The sequence below is a fragment of the Peromyscus californicus genome, unplaced genomic scaffold (assembly GCF_007827085.1).
Source record: "Peromyscus californicus insignis strain IS unplaced genomic scaffold, ASM782708v3 Scaffold_6__1_contigs__length_162567912, whole genome shotgun sequence".
Lineage (NCBI taxonomy): Eukaryota > Metazoa > Chordata > Mammalia > Rodentia > Cricetidae > Peromyscus > Peromyscus californicus.
This window is the reverse complement of record NW_026294584.1, coordinates 132,803,443-132,821,044: the sequence shown is the minus strand read 5'-3', so window position 1 is coordinate 132,821,044 and position 17,602 is coordinate 132,803,443. Positions and strand designations below refer to the sequence as shown.

At 51.5% G+C, this 17,602-nt stretch overlaps 1 protein-coding gene and 1 long non-coding RNA gene across 4 annotated transcripts in view; one reads left to right on the top strand and one right to left on the bottom strand.

Annotated features, from left to right (window-relative positions):
- Rasgef1a (RasGEF domain family member 1A) overlaps window positions 1-13,918 on the bottom strand; it is a 93,620-nt gene extending 79,702 nt beyond the window's left edge. Inside the window, exon 1 of one of the 2 annotated variants that reach the window (XM_052719805.1) lies at window positions 13,821-13,918. The gene's annotated coding sequence lies outside the window, so the exon portion shown is untranslated. Of the gene's footprint in view, window positions 1-13,319; window positions 13,450-13,820 lie in introns of those variants that run through there. The other variant, XM_052719807.1, reaches the window with a different exon arrangement.
- A 14-nt stretch (window positions 13,919-13,932) lies between these two features.
- LOC128098552 (uncharacterized) lies at window positions 13,933-17,180 on the top strand. 2 transcript variants are annotated; one of them, XR_008214281.1, is made up of 2 exons: window positions 13,933-14,264; window positions 14,399-17,180. It is a non-coding gene; the product is annotated as an uncharacterized LOC128098552 (long non-coding RNA). The 2 variants fall into 2 exon arrangements; XR_008214280.1 differs by having other exon boundaries at window positions 14,056-14,268.
- The last annotated feature ends 422 nt before the right edge of the window (window positions 17,181-17,602 follow it).

Sequence of the window (17,602 nt, the reverse complement as noted above, 5' to 3'; positions counted from 1 at the left end):
TGCTCTCGTGGATGTGGTCCCTGTTGGCTGGCCATGCTCTCGTGGATGTGGTCCCTGTTGGCTGGCCATGCTCTCGTGGATGTGGTCCCTGTTGGCTGGCCATGCTCTCGTGGATGTGGTCCCTGTTGGCTGGCCATGCTCTTGTGGATGTGGTCCCTGTTGGCTGGCCATGCTCTCGTGGATGTGGTCCCTGCTGGCTGGCCATGCTCTTGTGGACGGCCACACCCGTGCAGATGTGGGAAGCACTAATTAGATTCAGTGGGATGTTCTACTATTAAAAAGGGAGACATGCAGTTGGGGGAGAGATTTGGGGAGAGAATCTGGGGAGAGTTAGGAGGAGGAATGGGGGTGAATATGATCAAATACATTGCATACATGTATAAAAATCTCAAAGAATAAATTTAAAGTATCACATTAAAAAAAAGTTGCTATTTGCCGGAGAGGTGGCTCAGTGGTTAAGAGCACTGACTGCTCTTCCAAAGAACCCAGGTTCAGTTCCCAGCACCCACACGGCAGCCTGCTGCTGTCTGTAACTCCAGTTCCAGAAGACTCGACACTCTCACACAGACACACATGCAGGCAGAACACCAATGCCCATAAAATAAACATAAATAAAAATGGTGCTATTTTATATTAACACACTGTTGATTAACTTAAGTAATCGTTTTTAAAGGCTTAGCTGAGAAGACTACCCTCAACTGTGCAGACACCATCCAACAGGCTGGAGTCCTGGACTGAAGAAAGAGAGAAAAACTGAGCTGAGCACCAGCGTCCAAGGCTCTCTGCCTCCTGACTGCACACAGTGTGACCATCGGCCTCCTGCTCTGGCTGCCATGCCTTCCTTCCCTTTGATGGTGGACTGCATGCTCAAACTGTGAGCCATGGTCAGCCCTCCCTCCCGAAGTTCCTTTTGTCGTGACAAGAAGAAAAGCAGCAAACACACATGGACTTCATTCGCCAGGGCTGACCTGGCTACAGCTGCTGCCAGCAGCGGACACCAACACTGAGTTCCTGGTGTGGTGCCATTTCCAGGGTGACCAGCCAGTGAACTGGTGGCAGGGTGACAGCATTGTGCCACCTCCATTGTCAGAAGACAGTGCTTTGTCCTCACTGGGACAGACGCTTCTAGGTGTGGATTTTCCTTTCCTGGTGGTGGTAATTCTTTCACCAAAACTACCATCCATGCCGTTACAGAACGCCTTTCTCCAGACGGCTTCTGATCAAGGAACTTATTATAAATGCAGGAGTGGGCTCATGCGTGTGGAATGCTCTGGGCTTGTCACAGTCCCCACCAACCTGAAGCAGCTGACATGATCAGTGGGATGATGGCCTTTTAAAGATGCAGTCACTGTGCCAACGGGGTGGCAACAGCTTGGAGGGCTGGAGCAAAGTTCTCCAGAAGGCCGTATATGCTCTCAGCCAGCACCCGCTACACGGTACGGCTTCTCCAGTAGCTCCGAGCGGAAGCAGGACTGAAGGTCTGCGCCACCTTCTACGTCACTAGCAAGGCTTTTGCTGCCTGTTCCTGCAGCTTTGTCCTCGGCTTGCCTGGAGTCCGGGCTCCAGTTACAGAAACGAGAATTGTAAGTGCCATGAATATTTCTATCCCACCTCATTTAAAGTGTGTTTGTAGGGATTGGAGAGATGGCTCAGCGGTTAAGAGCACCCACTGCTCTTCCAGGGAACCTAGGGTTCAGTTCTCAGCACCCACCCAGTGGCTCACAACTGTCTGTAACTCCAACTCAGTGGAACTCACATCCTCTTCTGACCTCTATGGATACCAAGAATGCACATGATACACAGACATACATGTAGGCAAAACACTTATACATGTATGAATAAATAAATCAACTTTTAAAAAAGCATCATGGATTTCATATGAAGAGGTCAGTGAGATATCTCACTAGGAATTTAAAGACCAAAAGAGTCTGTGTGTGCACATATCCACATATATTAAGCAGATAGATGTCTGTGTTTTCTCCCCTCTTGTTCTGTTGCCATGGACATCACATCAATTGAGTTGAGATCCGTGCTTAAGTATTATTAAATCTATATCATTTGTAAGCTATGGAATATTAAAAGAGTAAGCATTCCTCTAGAGACTGTCATCTATTCTGGAGGGATAATTAATGCATTTTCCACTGTACATGGGATAGTTAGATTATATTAAGTGGCATTACAGCATTGTTGTCTTCATTTGGACATTAAATATATAACACAAGGCAATATGATTGGGAATCAAATTGACAAGGGCAGCTCCGTGATAGTTGGTCTGTATCTTGATGTGATTTGTATCAGCCTGAGAGACACACCTCTCGGCATGTCTACAAGGGCATTTCCAGAAAGGATTAGCTGAGGGAGGAAGACTCACTCTTAAAGTGGGAATCATTTTCCAACAGGTGGCTTGGGTCACCTGCCTGCCTCCACTTCCTCTCCCTCAGGAAGTGCCTCTACCATGCTCTAGGAATCTTCAGACTTCTAACATAACTAAATACTAGCAACTCCACAGGGGGCTTCTGGGCCTTTGGCATCATATTGAGACTGATGAGACATCCAGCTTTATGATTGCGTAACTGCCACGTTTTCTGCCTCTTCCGAGTGCATATTGGACTACACAGCTCCTGCTATGCTAGCCAAACCAACAAATCCCCTTTTATTATACATATATAGTATGATATATAATATGCCTTATATTGATTCTATTCCTCTATAAGAACCCTATCTAACACATCCATATCCACCATCTAAAAATTTTACCCCTGTTGGGCTGAGCATAGTGGCTCCCATAATTCAGGAGGCTGACGCAGGAGAGTTGAATGTTCAAGACTAGGCTGGGCTATACAATAAGACCTCTGTCTCAGAATAAGTTTCGATTTAAAGCATGGCATCAGCACATTAATATAGAGCCAAGGCAAGGAGGCAAACAGGAAAGTCTAGAAGTAACCCCAAACATGCAGCTGAGTACGGGGTGAAGAGGATATTCCAGGTCAGTAAAGAGAAGACAGTTAGCGAGGGGCATTGGGCACATGGACAACCATCGGGAAACAAGCTGGAGCCCTACCGATGAATCAGTCAATCTGAGAGAGAAAATCATAAGCCTATGGCAAAGCACATGAGATGTCTTCACAGCTGCAGAGAAGACCTTCTTGTTGGTTTGAGAGCTCTGAAATTACAGGCAGGCAGCTGTCTGTGACCCACAGAAATTCATTTCACCAGGCTCATACCCAATATAAATGTTTTTAAAACTCTATAAGTCAGTTTGAAATAATCGGTTTTGCTACCTGTATTTTAAATGTCTGGAAAAATCCAAACACACACAATGAAAACAATAAATTGGGGGAAATATTTGTAACTCACCCTCAAAGGTGCCTGCTTCCTAATATTCAAAGATCTTATATCTTAGTGTGGTGGTGCACACGTTTAATCCCAGCACTCAGGAGGCAGAGGCAGGCGGATCTCTGAGTTTGAGGCCAACCTGGTCTACAGAGTGAGTTCCAGGACAGCCAGGGCTACACAGAGAAACCCTGTCTCAGAGAAAAAAGAGAAAAAGGACCAGCCAACCATGGTGGTGCACACTTGTAATCTCAGTCAGCACTCAGGAGGCTGGGCATCCACATCCCAGAGCAGCCCGTACTACAGAGCAAGACAGACGCTGTCTAGACAAAACAAACCAGTAAGACCAACAGTCCAGCGAAATCTTTGTGCATAATAAGAACAGTAGGTAATAATAAATAAAAACACAGGTAGATTTTTTTTTCAGTGCTGGTGATAGAACCCAGGGCTTCCCACGTGCTAAGCAAGTGTTTTATCACTGAGCTCTATCCTCAGTCCCAGGAGGATCATATAAGTAGAAAAAGATGCCCAATCCAATTCATTACATGAGAAATGGTAACTAAAATTGGAATAAGGTGTATCTCATTAATCAGACTGGCAAGGAAGAGTAGAGAAATAGAACCCATGCACAGAGAAAAAGGAGTCTAACAACTTAGTACTGTTACGGTGGATGGTTGGCTAAAATTTAGCAACATGACAAATGCACCTTCATGTCACTCTGTTACAAACGAAAGAGCCACTCCAAGATGCACCAATGTGAAACCAGGGCACATAACCCCTAACAGAGCCTCTGCCACATAAAATAAAGTGACACATTGCTGGATGTACAGACCAGGAATGTCCAGGGGGGACTTCCAAAACACAATGGGGCAGCTGGGGCCAGCCTGGAGATGGAGAACCTACTTCCACAGGGACCCATGTTACTTTCTGAGTGCTATTAAAATAAATGCAGCACTAGGACCTGTACACGGAGGAGGGGCGAGGGTCTGCACGCTCATGCTGGCTTTGCACCAATCTGTACTCAGACCCTGGGAAAGTTGTTCCTCCCCTCCCCTCCTCCCACCCTCCCACCCTCCCATCCGAAGATCAAGGATCAGCTGGTCTGTGGCTTCTCTCCCTCTGTTCCCCTGTTCCTTCCAGACTGCCTCTCCCATCAGCTTCGAGGAGTGAGGCATAGGGAAGGAAGCTTCACTGGTCTGTTTCCATGGCAACAGAAGGAACAAGAGGCAAGAAACTCAGGCCAAGCCAGCTCTGCTACATCCTCCGTGAATGCTATTTCCCCTTTGGAACTGGAGTGCAGGAGAATCCAGGACTTCCAACCCTCGGGCTCCCCACCCCATGGATGGACCGTGAGGGCTCCTACTGCAGATTAACAGGGATCCTGGGACTTCAGAGGAGTCAACCTAAACCCCGAGCCCTGAACCAAAGACCAGCCTAGTACCCTGGGCCCAGCCAACCCAAGTCCCATGACAACTGTCAGATCCTCTCCCAGCACTCGGCTCTGCAGAGGCTTATGCTGGTAGGCAGTCTCCGCTCCAGCACCACTAACTCATTGAACACTCAGATATACCAGGGCATTCATCCCCCTCCAATAATCCCAAGAAGGCCTGGGCTCATTTCACAGATGTAAAAACTGAGGTTGAGGAGCACAGAGAAACTCACACAAATGCCTTACACAATTCTGGCGTCAGAATTGGGCCTGGAACTGATTGGTTCACTCTCCAATCGTGGCTAAGCTTCCTTTTCCTTCTCTTCCATTCTAACTTAGCCCCCAGGAGACGCAGGGGTGCCAGCCTCTTCCCCACTGTGTTTTCCAGGGATGCAGCTTTGTACCTGCTGGGGTCCCCAGACGCCCCCACGGGTGTGGTGTGGGGGGGGGGAGGGGGGGAGAGAAGGGAACAGAGCCAGCCAAGTGTGCAGCCACCCACAGACACACCCACATACCACAAATGCAGGTCTAACTGCTACTTGGCCAGACTCTCCTCAAACCAAGAAAGCACTAGAATGTTTTTATGGCTCTGTTGCCAGAATCTAAATAACGCGCTTCCCTCTCACACTCCCACCATCGACCAAACCACTGTCTCTCCACACCAACACCACCATCCCGTGACTCCCGACAGCTGAGCAGAGTAGGTGACAGGTGAGGCAGGGAGTGGTGGTGTGGATGAAGGAAGGTGGTGTGGTCCTCCCCCAAGGAGAACCTAAACATTCACTGAGGACGTCACGGAAAGGACAAGGGGTCCGGCAAGAAGAGTTCTCACAGAGGGTGGCCAGGCCGCCCTGGACTCGGTGTGGAGAAAGTCTGAGGGGAGCAGGGGCAGCACAGGGTGGAGAGAAGCGGGATGAAGGCCACAGCTCCCTGGAAGCTGGCCACAGCCTCCTCGGGAGTCATGGGACAGGATGGCCAGGGAAGGTGGTGGTGGCATGGGACACAGGGAGCAAGGGAACAGAGTTGTTTGGAGGTTGGTGTCCCCCAAGAACACATAACAACCTGGCTGCAGGCCATGCATGTGGAACTTGCCTCTTGGTCTGGACCTGGCTCCTGAAATCATGAGGTCAACTGGGATTAGAAAAGAACGGCAGAGCTGAGAGCAGGTAGAAAGAACAGGAAGACAGAGCCTCCAAGATGGCTAGGTTGGAGAAGGAAGGAAGGAAAAAGGGAAGGAGGGAGGGAGGGAGGGAGGGGGGGAGGGAGGGAGGGAGGGAGGGAGGGAGAGGGGATAAATAATAAATTACATGAGCAGGGAAGGGGGCGCCCAGAAGTCAAAGGATGGATGATGAAGAGCCCTCCAGTCCTGCTCAGTGCTCTCTGATCTGCAGCCCCTCTGGCAGGATGGCGGCCATTCTCGATTGCTGCTCCCAGCACAGTGCCGCGCTGAGATAAGGCAGGAGAGTCTGGGGTCCGCTGTCTGTTCAGAGGCAGGCCTAGGACACACATTCTCCTACTGCAGTGCTAGCCCTCAGGTCCCATCAGAGTGTTCATCATTTCTATACGACAGACTAGTGTCTGGGGGTTACTCTACCTAGGTTTCCACAGGAATTGGGGGACCTCATTACAACTTCCCCTGCTGGCCTAGGAAGAGTGTGGCTCCTGGAACTGACAGACTCAAGGGCCTCAGCCCAACCCTCTAGCCGCTATCCACAGCCTAGTAGGCCAGGTCATCACCTGTGGACAAGCACAAGGCTGAAGCCTAGTAAAGCCACAAGCCAGGCTGGAGAGATTTCATGGGCAGATGTGAAGCACTCTGTCCTCATGCCCCATAAAGCCCCGTATCTGTCCTAGGTGATCTCAGAGCTATGGAAATGGGATTGTGCCTTGTAGACCTCTGGTACCCTGGAAAGCTTTATACTTAACTTTCACTGACAGATGGGGAAACTGAGGCATGACTCAGTTGAATTCAACCTAACAGCTCACATCACCTGAGTAGGCAGGTATATGGATGTCTAATCCTGAGGTGAAAGACTCACTTCTAGCTCTGCCAAGAAGATCTCATCCTGAACAGGGGCCTGAAATAAACAGCAGACCAATGGAAGATACCTCCCGAACTTCATGACCAACCTGGCACGCCATTTTCCTCGGGGACACCATCTGTGCTGTAGCAGACCCTGGAGAGACGGCTATGCATGCTATAAAGACAGAGTTGGACCAGGCAGTCAGTCTCTTGGTCGGGTTAGTTTAGGAGGGATGCATGGCCCATGTGGCAGAGAGGTCTGCAGGGAGGTGGTGGGCTTGAGGTGGGCTGCTAAGCACACAAGAACCGGACATTCTCTCAGGCTATACATCCACGTACACCCTTGTCCGTGCCATTACGCCAAAGCCTCAGGAACAGGGTCGGCCCACTCTGGCCAGCCATACCCCCTACAGCTCCTTCCTGTCTCCACTCTCCAGCCTGACTACGGCTCGTCCAGACAGAGACCTCGCTGTAGGAAGCCTCTCATAGCTCTTCTGCCACAATGCTCCTTACGGCCTCTTATCTCAGCCTCTCCTCAAGGCACATCTGGGACCCAGAGCTGCAATGGCTGCTGCAGACCACGAAGCCGCTTCCAGGTCTCTAGTGTTGATGCCATACAGCAGGAAGCTCTCCAGACAGTTCTAGCTTGATGCCAGTGAGAGGCCACAGCATTCCAGACTCTCTCAAGCACACCTGTCCCCCTGCAGGCCTCATGCAGATCCCTGGTCTCTCCACCACAGGGGCTGGGAGGAGGCACCTGAATATGATTTCTCCTCAGGGAAGATGGGCTCTCAGGATCAGGGGTGACCTCAATGCTGTGTCATGATGGCCATGTTCCCAAGATGCCCTTCACTGTATTTTCATCGGTTATTTCTAAGCTCCTCAGTTTTCATTACTCTTCCTAGACCCATTGCCTATATGACCTCAAATCTTACCAGTATTCAACTGTTTTTGGAATTGTCTGTTCTGGTTTTTCTGGCTCTCATAAACCGCGCTAGGGGTGAAGTCACGGTCTGAAGAACCGCCTTTACCTGCTATCCACTGGGGTGTCTTTCCCTGGTGTGCCTGCTGCTTGCTCATCAGACACTTCCATACCTGCAAGCGCCCCGTCACTCAGGGTGTGGCCCGGGTGATGACATGGGCTTCCTAGTTTCTCCCCTTTAGACCACAGCTATGCAGAAGCTCTCCCAACCCCATGCTGCCCTGTCCACTCTCAGCCCTGGCCAGCCCTGCTGGGTTAAACCACTGCCGGCACCTTCTTGGAAGTCTCTGTGGCTCCTCGCCCCCTTACCCGTGGCAGCACAAATGATTTGGCTCAGGCACCTTCACAGCAGAGGTCTCCTCCCAGCAGATCATAAGGCTTCATACTTAGCAGGTTAGCAGACACCCAGAGGCCAGAGAAAGGATGGGCTAGGAGCATAGGATACCCTTCCCCAGAGAGCCACTACTGGGGGGACCCTGGAGTTCCTGGACAGTGTAGGCTCTCCTAAAAAGCTGACTGTTCATTTGCTCTTGGGATGCTCTCCCAAGGACTCTTACTCTTCATCCAGCCTGGCAGGGTGGGGGGGGAAACCCACTACTATTAGCAAATAAATATATTTATACTATTAGCAAATAAATGAATAACTGACACATTTCCCCTTGCCTGCTCTGCATCCCAGGACCCTAGGAACTCCCCCAGTTCCTTTGTAAGCCTCCAACCTGGTTTCCCCAATGTCCTAGCTGATATATATACCCAACCAACCTCGGGCAACTCTCTCTCTCTCTCAGCTCTCAGGACAGAGAATTGGATCTTTCCCATCAAGGCTCCCCTCACAAGCTCAAGGATCCCACCCTATGACCTGCTGGGGACCACTGCTACAATACCTCATTTAATCCAAACCATGCTCTTGAGAGGGGGGAACAGAACCAATGAATGTTTGTTCAGAGCTCAATGCCCAGAGGAGCTGGGCCACAGAATCTCTGCAGGGAACGTATGGCCTATGAGCCTGGGCTTCTACAGCAAACTACAGGAACTTATCTTAGAAAGTGTCTGGGGTGAAGACTGGACACATTCCACACCCCAGGTAGGGGGGGCCTTCCTGAGCCTGGCCCTGTGCCCTAGCTACGGCTGGAATCACTCCATATTCACACTGGGTAGGTCTGGGTACCAGAGGCCTATAAAGCAGAAGGGGTCAGGGAGGGTCCTCACGATCTGGGTGACCTTGATGGGGGAGGGGAAATACGGCTCTGCAGATACACTCATCAGAATGCACACCCTTTCCCAACACCCTCAGCTTCTGGGTGAGCCAGCCTCCTCCACAGAAGCTAGTCTTTGTTAACAGTGTTGTCATGGCAACTGCATCCAGGGAGAACTCTCTCTTTAAGGTAGAGTCTAGGGTGATACTTGGAGAAACTGAAGTGTTGGTGACAAGCAGGGCAGTGGCCCCCTGGTTCTGTCCACACTAATCCTTCCAGGACAGGCCTTCTCCACACCCTCTATCTGTCCCAGAGTTTTAAGGCTATTCCGCTCTCCTCTCCTTGAAGGTAGACAGCAACATGCCTCAGACCTCTGTACACAATGTTCTGAGACACAGCTCTTCACCTCTTCCCCACTATGCCCAGCAAGCAGCTCAGAAAATTCAATCCACGTCTCATCAGAATGGCCAGTGTCCTGGAGATGGGAGTCCAAAAGGACTGAGGTAGACTGAGCTCTAGGGGATCACTGACAAGACACTCAGGGACACTCATTGTAGAGGCCTTGGGCACCTGTACATCATGTCTATTCAGGAAGACTCACCCCAAAAACATGCTAAGGGCCAAGAGGAGACCTAGCAGAGGCCATGTCTGTGGGAAAGGGTATCACAGGAAGGGAGTCACTGAAATTGTTCAGGCTGGAGAACAGAGGGTTCAGTAAATGGAAGGAGGTCCATGAGAGACCTGGGCTGGGGTAGGCCAGGCCGGATGTTACCTCAATGCAAGAAGGGTCTGCAGCTGGCTGCTCAGATGATAATGTTGAGGTGCGTGAGGCTCGGGGACAGGATGGCAGTGGATAGTACACTTGTGATCACCCAGGAGAAGCCAACAATCATGACATCCATGCTAAAAGAGCCCTAGGTTCTGGGGCTGACAGGAGTTGGGGGTCAGCTCAGCATGAAGAATGGAAGTTGTAGTTCCAGGAAGGGCCTGGATCCTGAAAGATAGAAAGTGTGCTGAGTGTGCTGAGGCAGGAGGTACAGCTATGGAGAGGCCTACAGAGGTCAGAGGAAAAGGTGGACCAAGAGTCAGGCAGCCAGACTGGATCCAGAGCATCTGGAAGCAGGTACAGTGAAGTCCATAGCCTCTACAATGGGGCTCCCTGCTGGAAGGGGTACGGACCAGATGGGAGTGGGCTGGGAGTGAGTGGGAAGTGAGAATGCGGAGTAAGCAAGCCGAGAACACATCTTTAAGTCAGCCTGCATGGGAATGAGGGTGGGCAGGAGCTGGGGAACATGAGATGAGAGGAGCCCTGTGCGAATCCCCTCACCTCTGAGGACCATCACTTGTCAACCCGGGAACTGAAAGCACCTTGTGTTTCCAATGCTGTGCCCTGGAGCTGGGCAGAGCTCCCACCACTGTGAGAGAGAGAGAGAGAGAGAGAGAGAGAGAGAGAGAGAGAGAGAGAGAGAGAGAGAGAGTCCGGCCTCAGGCTATTCTACCTAGAGTCAGTGGGAATCCCAGAGGCCCAATTTCAGGGCTCCCTTCCAGGAGTCAGCTAGTACTCTGCTTCCTGAATTCACAGAGAATCCACAGCCAGCTCAAGAGAGCCAGACAGGTTTCCGAGGCTCAGTCAGCCAGCCTGGACAGCACTGGCCAAAGCCTAGCCCCAAGCCAGAGTGGTCCTCAAGTGAGGAGGATGGCTACACATGAAGTACCTTATTTCACATCCCAGCACCGAGCAGGGATTCCCTGAGGGAGTTCTGTGTCAATTAAAGGATGAGGGAGAGGCTCCTCAGGGCAGGGTCACAGGAAGGGTAATCTGCTCCGTGACATGCTCCATGACACCCGTTTGACTGAAGGTGTTTATTCAGAGATACTCGTGGTCGGTCATCTGTGTCCCCCTGTGCAGCATCCCTCCTTCTCTTCCTTCGTCAGGGACAGTCATGGATAACATTTACACCCCAGCTCCCTCCCCTGACCGCTCTCACTGTATAGTGCCTATGGCAGCCACTTGCCAGCTCTCCTAGAACACAAGTCCCAGAGGCCCAAGCCCCTTCCCAGCTCTGAGCTGAACATCCTGGCCCTTTGGACTCTGCCTTCCATGTTCTAGTGACATCATGGCCCTGCTGATGCCAGCCGACTTTCCCAAATTATATCCTAGGATTAATGGAAACCTCCTGGTGATCCCAACCCAACAGCATTCTACCGATGAGCTCATACCAGCTCGCCCACTCTCAATTGGGCCAGGTCATCCCCTGTGTCTAACTTTTACACATATCAACAGCACCAATCTCTAGGCCCAGAAAGATGTGAGAAAGGCATAGGACCAAAAAGAGGGCCACATGTCTACCCCAGGCCCCCAAAAGTCCAGGGACCCTGCAAGTGGCCAGAGGTCACCAGAGTCCTTCCCCGACGGCCATCACCGCCACCCAGTACCCCCGCCTCCTCCCTTCCTCTGCACACCACTCTCTTGCTAAGTGCACACGCACAGGCAGGAGGGAGGTGGGCAACTGGAGCAAAGGAACCTGGGAGGCAGCCTGGAGTGGGCGGAAATCACACGAGGCAGATTCTGGAAGCACAGCCAGAGCAGACCATGGCTGGAGCAGATGGCCTCAGGAGGGAAAGCGGGGAAGGAGGGAGGGAGGAGTCCCATCAGAGAGCAGAAGGTAGGGACCTGGCAGAGAGTCCAGAGATGCCCTGACCAGGTCTCCCTCCCCAGCAGGGCCTCTCCTATGGCATAGGGCCACGCAGACATTGGCATCACAGTCCACTGAGGCCCTCCTGACCACAGTAAGGAGCTCAGTGCCCCCTGCCTTGGCAGGGCATCTTCTCTCGACCTATTTTGCAATGTGGTTTCTGTGAGACAACATTTTTAAGGTCAGAAATTTCACCAACCTAAGCCCCTTTGCTGTAGTTCTGCCAGTGAGGAGACAGACCATCCAGCCTATTCCAGCCCGCATTTGATTGCCTCTCCAGGACCCAGCAACCAGGCTAGCAACCTGCTCCTCACCTGTGTCCTGGGAGGAGGGACTTTACGCAGGTGCCACTTACCCCCTCCGCAAGGCCTGTGCACTGCCCAGCATTTCTCCCTTCTCTTTTCCCTCCCTCCCTCCCTCTCCTCCTCCCCTTCGGTCTGCAGTTGCTAAGTTACACCAAAACCCGCTCTGTTCTGTGTGAACGGTTCCATTGCCACAATTTGCCAGGTAAAAGGCAGCCATCCACCGGCAGCGGGAAGATGCATCTCAGAAAACAAACAAACTCCTGCATGGTTTTGGGGCTAGGCCACTGGCACCCCTGCCTGGAAACATCTGCTTGGGCTCCCAAACCCCAGGGGACATGTGCAAGAGAACGCAGCTTCCACACTTTATCATGGAGTCTGGTCACTCTCTTCTCAGAAGCAGAGCCTGTGGGCCCAGGAAAACACACACACACACACACACACACACACACACACACACACACACATACACACACTCAAGCTGACAACCACCCAAGAGGTTGCTGAGCCACTTATAATCCACAGCCCTAGAGGCAAAAAAGGAGAAGAGGTTGGAGAGGCAGAGAACCACTCTTCTGTCCCCAGACCACAAAGCTAAGAGTCCCTGATGCTCTCCCACTCTGGAGATCCTTCCTGGGCTGAGTACTGTGGTCCTAGAGTGCTGTCACTGAAGATAAACATGGAAATGCCCCCAGAAGTCATCAGACCCATGGTGTCACTCTGTTGAAACCATGTCTCAAAGGGGCCTGCAGCCTGCTCATGGCTCACAAGTCAAAATATACGGCCTCCCAATTCCTGCCAGGATATGATATGAGGTACTGCTCTGCTCTGGAGAACCTACAGCCTGGCAGAGCAGGTTCTGTGCCCACAGGGGCTGGGATGGACAAGAAGGAGTCAGGGGGAGGTGGGAGAGCCGGGGAAGATGAAGGCCCTGTAGGCCAACCTGACCCTGGGGCAGGAGGCCATCTGAGTCTCTCCCACAGTGGGATAAGACTAATAAAAGAGGGAAAGTGATCGAAAAGGGGGTTCACTGTCCCGAATAGGAAAAGAGGGAGCCCGGATGCCTCCAAGTCTCAGGCCCCATGCAGCTCCCCAAAGGCAGCCTCTTGTCAATATCCACTATCTGCATCTCTCAGAGATAGCTAGAGATGCAGAAAGCAGGGGCCCATCAACACAGTGCCTCCTCAATCAGCAGGCAGCAGGATGGACGGGCGGACAGACGGGGACACACACACACACACACACACACACACACACACACACACACACACACACACACACACACACACACACACACACACACACACACACACACACACACACACACGCTTATTCCGACTGGAACCAACCAGTTATACCTGTCGAAGTGCTCCCAAACGGTCCTTCAAATGACCCCGGCCCACGGGACAGAGGGATGCACCTCACCATGCCCCTGGTTCTCTACGCTCAAACGCAGTGTTTACGCCCCAATTCCTTGCCAAACAGCAAGTGCGTGAGATGCCACCCCGGACCCAGAATGCACAAGAGCAAATGGAAACTTCCAACTGCGCAGCCCGAGCTCCTCGGATCCCCGACCCCCTCCCCCACGCCAGGCCCTGGGCAGCGGACTTGCCAGTGGTGCCCACGGCTGCCACCCGGTGCGCTCCCTCCATGCTCGTCCCGGCCGCCCCGTGCGCGGCAGGTGCAGGAGGCACAGGGGTCCCGCCGTCCAGCCCGGGGCGGAGTTCCAGGAACTCCACGCGGGGCTTCACATCGCCCTACCCGGTGCCCGTCCCCGGACCCGCGCCCGCCCGCATTAACGACCCGAGGGGACGGCCCGCCGGAGGACCCGAGGGGCGCGCGGGGCTGCCGCTGCCTACCTCGGTCCGTGCCAGCGTCGCTCCCGCGCCGCCCTCGTGCCGCAGCCCGGCCCCGAGCAGCGCGCGGCCGGCGCCGGCGGCTCATGCTCGGCGCCCCGGCCCGCGGCTCCCGCCCACCCGCGGCCGCCCCCGCGCTGCGCCAGCTGCGGGCAGAGCAGCTCCCTCCGCAGCCGGCGCCCGGGAGCACGAGCGCGGGGAGCGGGCGGCGCGAGAGCGCGGGGAGCGAGCGGGAGGGCGCGGGGCGAGCAGCAGAGGGTGCGGGGCGAAGGTGCCGCGGGAGAGGGCGGGCCAGGCTCTCTCTGGAAATGGAGATGGCAGCCAGCAGCCCCAAAGATGATGTGGCTGCCTCATGAAAACCCATTTGGCGACTCTTAAGAGCTGCGAGGATGTTGATCAGCGGAACCTGACGGTGAACGTGCCTCCTTCACCCAGTCACCCTGCGGGGTTGGTAGGCTATGGGTTCCCTATGGGCAGATGCTGGGGAAGCGAAGTGAACCTGCATGATCTCAGAGCTGGCACGTACAGGTCAAGGCTCCAAAGTCACCTTGAGAGATTCTATGGCTCCCAATTTTTTCCAGAACCACTAGGAATATCCGAGTCCTCTGGCTTCCAGTGGGACCTTCTGTCTCTGAGAAGATAGCCCCAGGGTCCAGAATGACCAGGGCAGGCAGGCAGCCAGACTCAAACAAGTCCACCACAGCAAGGCCACAGGTGGCAGGTCTGTGCGGAAGATCTCCAGGGGCCCCTGGCACCTCTTGAAGAGACCGAAGACCTTTCTTACTCATTCAGTGAGTTTCTGGAACACCTACTATATGCTGGATGTCATCATTGCTCTGGGCACTGTGATGGTCCCTGCCTGGTTGGAGCTGGCATTGTCATAGCGAGTAAACAGAAAAGGAAGATGTCAGAAAAAGAGTTCAAGCGTTCAGCGGCTACCGATCCCTGGAGGATAGTACAGTAGGGCAAAGAGCTATGAAATGCGGTTGTAGCCGTTGAAGGGTTTATTTGGGGTGGTCCGGCGAATCTTTGATGAACGGGCATTTGAACAAAGACCTGTCGGAGCCAAGCCATGCTGGCTCTGAAGAGTGAGCATCTCAGGCCCGTGGAGGACCAAGTGCAAAGGTCCTGAGGTCCAGGACCCCTGGAAGGAGGCCAGAGTGGGTGGAGTGGAGAAGAGACCCCAGGATGTGCTGAGTGACAGAGCAACTGACCTGATCACCACTAACCTGTTCTTAACGCAGAGAAAGCCGAGGAGCTGCTGGAGGGTTTTACACGGTGATGTCATGACCTCACTTTTTCAACAGTACTTTATGGAAAATGTCAAACATTTACTGGAATGGAGATCGAGGCTGAACATACAGTTCAGTGGTAGAGTTTGCCTCATATGCTTAAGGCCCTGGGTTAGATGTCCACTGGTGGTGATGATGGTGATGATGATGATGATGATGAAGAGAGGTCAAAAAGTCAGCATAGCTTGCCACACGCCCACCTTCAATAAGGCTAATTTTAATTCATATCTCTCCCACCACTCCCTTTACTATTTGTTCATTTGATACGAACTTTAAAAGACATTCTGTAAGTATAACATATAAGCGAAAGTAAATGTGTGTTCAATAGACTCTAAAAGAATTCAATTCAGTGACTACGTTAATAGACATTTGCACCTGGATTTGCATTGTGAAAAGATTTTCTTTGGTTCTTTCCTCTCCGCCCCTCCCCCTGCCCCATCTTCAATGAATCTTCAGTTTGCTTTTGCTTTTTTTATTTAAATTTGTTCATACGATATATTTTTATCATGTTTTCCTCTCTCCCAACTCCTTCCAGATCCTCCCCCTCCCTACCCAACCAGCTTCATGTACACTCCTTTTCTCAAAAAAAAAAAAAAAAAAAAAAACTGAAATGAAAGCAAGCAAATAAAATAACAATACAACAAAAAAAATGTCAAAATGAAACAAAAATCACACACACACACACAAAAAATGGGATCCATTTTGTGTTGGCCAAGGGTGGGTGATATGATATTCCACTGGAGAAAACTGAGTTTCCTGTTCCTAACAGGTACCAATTGAAAACAGGATCTTGGGGAGGGATGGAGCTTTGCATCCACTTCCCCTTTTCAGTGCTGGGCTTGAACGGTGCTGGGCTTGCAGGTGCTATTGCAGTTTGTGAGTTCGTATTTGCCTCCATCTTGTTGTTCCTGGAAGGCCTTTTCCTTGGAGTTCACCACTTCCTGCTTTCCTTGGAGTCCACCACTTCCTGCTCTTACAATCTTTCTGCCTCCTCTTCCACATAGATTCCTGATCCTTGGCGGATGGGGCATAATAAAGACATCCCATTTAAGATAATAAAGACATCCCATTTAAGACCAAGTGCTCCAAAACCCCTTACTCTATGCACATTGTCTAGCTGTGGGTTTCTGTGTGAATTGTGGGAAGGTTTTAAATGACAGATTACCAGGGGTGTGTGTGTGTGTGTGTGTGTGTGTGTGTGTGTGTGTGTGTTGTAAACCCAGAGCACATGGCAAATGAACATTGTTTCACTGAGCTATGTCACCAGTCTGCCAAATTTTTTTCTGAGATGGGGGAATCTTACTATGCTGCCCTGGCTGGTCTAGAACTCCCAAACTCAAGTGAACCTCCACCTAATCCTCAGAGTATCTGGCCCCATAGGCACAGGCTCTGTGTAGCCCAGGATGATTGGGGACTTTAATCTCAAGTGCTGAGATGAACAGACATGCTCCACTGTGCCTGGCTCGTTCTTAATGTTATTTACAGCTTAGGATGTATTCTATTCTAGGAAATGCCCTGTATGCCCTTGCAAAGCATGACTAATCCATGCACATCAACTGGGTGGGGCTGGTAAAAGAAGTCCAAACCTTGTAAATTGTTACTGGATTGGATCTCATATTCTATCAGTTCCTGAAAAGGGCTTTCTTAAATTCTCTACTGTGGCCACAGACCAGAAACAACCCCCAAACTCTACAGAAGATGGATGGGTAAATAAATGCAGTACCTCAACAATAGAATACTTCTCCACAGTAAAGAGAAGAGCTAGTATTGAATACGACTTGACTGTTTCTTGGCTGCACTACACAAAAGACTCTTCTTACATGATGTCCTAGGAAAGAGAAAACCGCAGGGGTGGAAATGGATCTATGGTTTCCAGGATTGGTGGTAGGGAAAAGCTTAACGAGCATGGCAGAAACCTTTAGGGGTGACAAACTGCACCTGTCTCTTCATTGGTAGGGCTGATCACATGATCCCATACACCAAAAAGAGCACATTTTGCTGTGTGTGGAATTATTAAAAATTATTTTAATTATTATAAAATAAATTATTAAACTTTCCAATGTGGACCCCATGCCGTCTCTCTCTTCAGATACTGTCTGTAGGTTTTAAATACATTTTAAAGGTTTTTTTTTAACTTATTCTTCTCTTATACATTACATCCTGACCTGTTTCCCCTCCCTCCTCTCCTCCCAGTCTCTCCCCCACCTCAGATTCACTCCTCCTCTGTTTCCCTTCAGAAAAGGGCAGGTCTCCCAGATATAACAGCCAAACATGACATATCGAGTTGCAGTAAGACTGGACACCTCCCCTCATATTAAGGCTGGACGAGGCAACCCAGCAGGAGGAAAGGGGGTCCCAAGAGCAGGCAAAAGTCAGAGACACCCCTAAACCCACAGTTAGGAGCCCCACAAGAACACCAAGCTACACAACCATAACACATATGCAAAAGGCCTAGGTCAGTCCCATGCAGGCTCCTTGGTTGTCAGTTCAGTC